Source organism: Saccostrea cucullata, unplaced genomic scaffold, assembly GCF_032062105.1.
Source record: "Saccostrea cucullata isolate Sc308-1 unplaced genomic scaffold, CSIRO_AGI_Scuc_v1 ctg13631, whole genome shotgun sequence".
NCBI classification, from domain to species: domain Eukaryota; kingdom Metazoa; phylum Mollusca; class Bivalvia; order Ostreida; family Ostreidae; genus Saccostrea; species Saccostrea cuccullata.
This window is the reverse complement of record NW_026931825.1, coordinates 16,701-23,661: the sequence shown is the minus strand read 5'-3', so window position 1 is coordinate 23,661 and position 6,961 is coordinate 16,701.

Genomic DNA, 6,961 nt, shown 5'->3' with positions numbered 1-6,961 from the left:
CGAAGTATATGCATCTCCAAAAATATTTTTTACTGTTAAGGATTATGATCCTGTTTGTTCATGTGTAAAGTTTCTTTTTTCATTTGAAAACATATTAAAATAATTCCACGTGCTTCGTCACGTTTAATGCTACTGGCCACGTGTTTACCCGATGTAAAATATGCTGGTATGTATAATGATTTCGTAATGGTTTATTTGTCGGATTAAGAGTTTGCTCATTTAAATACTGGGATATGCACCTCCAAAAATATTTTTAAATGTTTGGGAATATGATCCTGTTTGTTCATGTGTAAAGTTCCTTTTTTTCATATTTTCTTTATTTCAAAATCTCTCTACGAGGCGTTATAGATATATACACAAGACATGTGTAAGATGCACAACAAACGTGTTTACCATTATATAATATTAAAACATTAATCCTATAAGACGATTTTTTGTGCCATCGTTTTTATTTATTCCACGAATTTAAACATTTGATGCACACGCTTCACTGAAAAAGTCTTTTAAGGATCATATTTCAAGGTTATACAATTGCGTTTTGATCTATATAAAAGGTGAATTTTTGCTTTAAAATATTTTTTCTTCATAGCGAAGCATGTTAATATTTTAGGTCTTATCATGGTTTCATTATAAATTCTAAGTAAATTTACATGTTAAATATATTTACATTCCAAATACTTTCCCCTAAAAGTCAAAAGATGATATTTTTTTGAATGTTCATCTTCTCATGAACTAAAATGGATGAATATGCATAGATATCCCGCAGATGACGTCAAAATTATAAATAGTGCAAACTTTAATAATAATAATAAAACAAAATTATTGATTGAAAAGAATTGAAGCAAGTCAGTAGATACATAATGTAATTATACAATGTGAATTCATTTTTAAACAAAATTACAGGATATATAAACTACAATACTTCACTTTTGTGTGTTTATTATAAGGCACAAGACGTACATTCGCATGCAATGTTTACTACACATTTAACCCCCACCCCTTAAAAAAACAAAATTAACATTAATATTTATATACAGGTAACTGTCATAAAAAGTGCTTCAAAATTACTTTGACGCAAATAAATTTTGTATATTTTAATTTACCTTGGAAACAACCGTTCAAAATCTACTGCGAAATCAACTGTAATTCAATATGTCCATTTTTTTTTTCAGTTGATGAAATGGTTAATGCTGCTGTTCTATCCGGAATATTGTCTTAATCTGGTCAATTTATTGTTGAAATCATATGTGTTTGGAAAAGACAAGATTCAAAGTATTCTATTGTTTGATTTTGTCCCGAGTCCCCTAATTGTAAAAAGATTTGGCTTGTTCATGCTCTTGCAAATAGATGTAAACAAATTCTTTCGTAAAAATATATAATACATTAAAAAACGGAGAATCTCATTTTCAAATGCGACGAGTTCGTAAATAACATGTATTTTTGACGGTTCAAAATCTTAAATTTTGTCAGTATTTTGAAATTAAAACGAGACAGATGTATACACATTTTTAAATCATCAAATCAATTTTGAGTTCTGTGGTTTAATCAGTAAATATTTACATCCACTGAATCTTTTCTCCTCTATTCTATAAAAAGAAAAAAATCTTCGTTTACGTTTTAAATACATGAGGGAGGGGCGTTCAAAAATGTGAATGACTTGGAGGCTAGCAGTCTATTATCTGTCTCTTAAATCCTATACACAGGAAGTGATTTAATACACAGTGAAATATCCAAACTTTACCTAAATTTAAGGAAAATTTTGTATTTTAAAAAAATTACATAAAATTTTTCAATTGTATATTGATATTTTGCTGATTTGAAAACACCCATACCCATTACAAAAAATATTGAATCAAAAGCATAAAATTCAAAATTTAAAACATTTGTTTTCTATAATTCTGTATGTTTAATTAAAAAATAACAACTCATGTATCAACTTAATTGATCTATTATTGTGTATTTGGATTTCTCTGTTATTTGAAACATGCTAAAAAATATTGCTTGTGAATTATTATCTGAATAAAAAAGGAAATATGTGACCCATGATTAGAAACATTATTTTAAATTTTATCACTTCACACAGTGCTGCTCTGAACTTTACCAATAACATTTCCACTTTGGGTGTACCATTTAGCATATTAAAATTAATATCGAAATTTCATGCACTTGAAAAAAGTTTTATGTAAAAGGTTATTTTTAATGCACATTATATTATAATCCTTTCAAAGACAAGAGGCATATTTAATTCATATATTATCAATATAAAATATAGTAATACAGTTTCTGTGTACTGTTTAATAGTTTAAAGCTTGAAAGGAATCCGTTTTGATGTTACCAGTAGATAAGAATCAAACTGCACATGGTATACACAGGGAAAATGTTGAAAAATTGAAAGTTCAATCACAGTGATTTTTTTTATAATGTCTGTGACCCAGTCGAGGATTTTTGAAGGCGGTGCTAAAAATCTATGCCTTTAAAATCACTCAAAATTGATATTTTTTACAACATTTTGATATGAAGTTTTAACAAACATATAGAAAGCATTTTATTGTTAAATTACTGCAACATTTTAACCTCAATTTTGTCAGCTTTAAATATTTTTTCTGAAAACATTCTTCGGTAACGTTTTTCTAACACATGTCTCAGATAAAAAGAACGAAAGAGTTATCATTTTCATATATCATTAAATAAAACCAGTCATGAACAGGGCAAAACAGCGACCCCTGGAAACACAGATTGTGGGATCAGTTGCCTAGGGGGGGGGGACATCCCTTGTCACACTCTTGTGAACCATGTGGATTGATCAGGTGGACGGTGTACTCCATAGTCAAAGTATGAAAAGATAAATACTACAATCAATGCCAATTTATGAACAGTGCATAAAAACAGACCTCTACACACTTCAGAGGTGAGATCAGATGCCTATAGTAGACGTAAACATCCCCTGTTCACCGGTGTAACGACGAAAAGTGACCCCCGTAGAATATTGACCGGGAGTCATTTTTCTAGAAATTGACCCACTGATCAATATTCTACGTAGAAAAATGAACCACTTCTCTGTAGAAATTATGGTTTTGGGGTCATTTTTCTCCGTGTGCATTGTAGAAAATGAACCCGCAGAATAATGATTCCTTGTCATTTTTTGATGCAAAAACATTAGTTTTGGTTGGAATATACTTGTTAGGCGAATGTGTACGGGTAATATCAAGATGCCTTATGCTTTGAAGTGTTATTTCTGAAAGCATTTAAGCTTACATAACGAATTCAAAGCAATACAATACCTTACAATAACAATACAAACTGTTTTATCCCCATTAAATGAAAACAATATTAAAATGTTCTAACTAAAGGATATTAGAGCAAAGATACCCGCATTCATAGAAACGTTTATTACATTTTATACAAAAAGTTTCCACAGTTGTCATTTTAATCTTTAAAAAGATTATTTTCTAGCTGGTGTAAGAAAAAAATTCCATAATTAATTAATTATAAATCTCTTTGATTTTACCCTTGATAAATAATTTCCAAAATGGCTTGGCCAAGATTAGGTGTCCATTTCCACATGAATGATGTTATATATAAGTAACTCTTTAAAATTACAATTAATATAAATGTCTTTAGTTGCATTGCAAAGAGCAGATTAAGAGCTTTCCATTGGTGTATTATATTATATATATAGTACCTGCATCTTTGAAAAAAAACAACAACAAAGTAGAGTCTCAAATTCATAATTTTTGAAGCGTTATGCTGATGCAATTGATTTTTTTATATTTGAAAAAATGATTAATTAAAATTCTTTTTAATGAAACATCCGAGAAAGATATAGTTCGTTGTAGAGAAATCATTCTGGTTAAGTTTTTTTTTACAGAAATGAAAAAGGATAAAAATTGTGGAAATTATGAATAAATGTGTGCAGATATACCTGTGAAATATAATTTAAGATTTATCAATGTTTGAATAAATTCATAATTTCTAGCAGGAAAGAGCAAATATAATGCGTTTAAAAAAATTATTGTACTAAAAAAAGGAAGTACTATATTAAAATATAGTGGTCATATGGTAAATTTTGTGCACATTTTGTAATTTCGTTTCCATATTGATGCAACATTTTGTATAGTCCGTAGCCCCATATTTCATTATAGTTTGGTTTCAACAGAAGAATGTATAATTTAAAATGCTCTTGTTTAATATTTTCACAGTTACCTGTAAAGAATAAAAAAGGTCATGAATAGCTTTTTCGACAACACCAAAAGAAGTTATACAAGAATGATTGGTGTCCGTAGCCCTGTATACGAGGGGTAATCAAAAAGTTCGCGAACTATCTCTATATCTACAAAACCACAATTAAGATTAGAATGAAATTCGGTACACACATAGCCATACACAAGGTCTATAAATAGCTTATTTTTGGAAAGGATATTCTCACTCCTCCAAGGCACCTGATCCCACCTCTGATGTTTCGGAGGTCCGTGTTTGCTCTGCTCTTATTTTGTATATTGTTTAATGGACTTTGAGATTGAATACTGTTCGTTATCTCCATATCCTTCCTTATCCACCCATTCTGTTGCCGAGATATGACCATTTCTGACAAATGAACTGTTCTTGTCATAAAAATTAACTCACATGGAATGAAATATAAACACAGAAAACTTTTGTGACAGAACGCTACGGAGGGGGTCACGTGACCTCCAATATCACGTGATTTACGCATGCGCAGAACGGTGGTTGATGTGCAATAAAATTAGGGAGGATTAATTTAAAATATAATCAACATTAAAAACAAATTTTGTTTCTTTTATGGAAGTTATTCAATTAGTTCGCGAACTTTTTGATTACCCCTCGTATATTCCATAGCCCCAATATTACAACTATCAGAGAAAGTCATATACATTATTGATACAATGACTACATATACATTATTGATACAATGACTACAATATCAAAATATGTTCATTCAAACAAATACAAGGTTTTTAAATACATAATCGACTCTAATTAAAAATGTAGTGTCTGAATATTAACAGTTTTCAACTAAAGGCTTGCATCTGTAGTCTGCCCTGTTCTTTTTATGGTCACAACATGTTTCTAAATATTTATGATAAAGTTTTCCGTCTTATTCTGCATACTATCAATCCATTTAGAATAATAAAAATTGGAACATTTTAAAAAGAATATTTGACCACACAAATCCTATTTACAAAAGGGCTTCAAACTCTTCAAATAAAAGAAAATTTACAGAGCATATAACCATATTTCTTTATCAGCACGAGGTTATTTCCTGGCTGCATTACTGCAAAATATGGTTTAATGCTTTATTAGTTTTCACCAACCACATCCCATAGTGAGATTTGATCCCACAACATTAGGATCAACTCTTTACTTTGCGATTTAGTATTGAGTGAGACCTTCACACTTAGTAATTGCACCGCCCAATCTACTTGTCACTGTATTGTTAATTTAAAATAATAATTAAAAAAACATTGCCAGACTCTTTATGGATAAATTTAGTAATATTTTATTGTTTTTTTTTATATTTCAAATGGTTAATCTTGTTTTGTATCTATGAATTACACTCATGGTCATTATCATGTCTTCTATACTGAAACACCTTTTGAATGGTCATCTTGAGCTATGTATGTATATGTATGTATGTATAACATTTACAATAAAAATGGGAAAAAAAAACATGAAGCAATATTTATAGTCCGTAACCCCCTTCCTCCAAAAAATTAAGCCTTGACTTAATTAGGGCTCATGTTGCTTTCTTCATTATAGTTTCATTATAGTTTAATCACCAATAATACTTAAATTATTAGCTGAACTGGAATTTCATTTGACATTGATCGTGGAAGTACACAGTACATTAGACAATTTATCTTTAATCATGACATTATAAATACTCAATAAAACCAAGATAATAATAAAAAATTGCCCAAGAACTAATTAGACTATTATATTTTCTTTGAGATGATTGTAGACAATAGGGCTGTTAAACGGTGTATTCCTTAGCCCCAGTGCTCTCATGAAATTCATCCTTCTAAGATGCTAAATTAAAGTTCATTCTTGGTCTTTAGATGGTTTTAGATATTTTGTTATCAAAACACCAATTACATGTAGTTCTGACATGTATAATTTTGTTCTGACAATTCACATTTTACTCGTATTGGGAATTTATATTAAGTTTGAGTTTATTTTGTTAAATTCTACAGGATTTTTGTATAAATTGATTTTAAATATTCAACTGATACGATCTTTTAAAGACAATTTAAACAAAAATTTACTGATACAAGCAACTATTTTTTCTGTGTACAGTCCGTAAGCCCTGGTCTCAAAATAGTCAATAAAAAATCCCTGAGATAGTTTTTTTAGTATTAAGCAAATAAGTTTGAAATTCTCATTCCCATATAAATTTTCTTTAAAAAATTAAAAGTACTTCAATTTATTTTTTCTTCAAATGTCCTAATATTAAGCGTAGAAAGCTTCTCAAAGATTAACAGATTAACCCATGTCCTTTATATACTTTAACATTTTTAATGGAAATGACTTACTATAGTATGTGATTTTTTTGCTCAGACAATATTTTTTGAAGAGTTTTTATTTGAATTATAATTTTTTTTTTCAGTTGAACGTGATAAAAATAAATGTTATGCTTAAATATGTATAGTCCGTAGCCCACTTGGGTCTCTGTTAAAGTAAGAGTGAAATTTTTTAAACTGCTTGACAGAAATGGACAGAAATTTCAGACAATCTGCCAAAGGGATGTAGTGTTACATAGAACATACTTGAAGTAATATTCATTTGACTTCATTTTTTGGTTAATATGCAATCAACATGGGCACCTGATCTCGGCCAAGCCGAAAAATCAAAATAAAGTTTTATTTTTCAAAAGTTTAACGTTTTGATCTCTACTTTAAAAAAGGGCGCCAACTTAGAAAATTATATCTTATTAACTAAGAAAAGA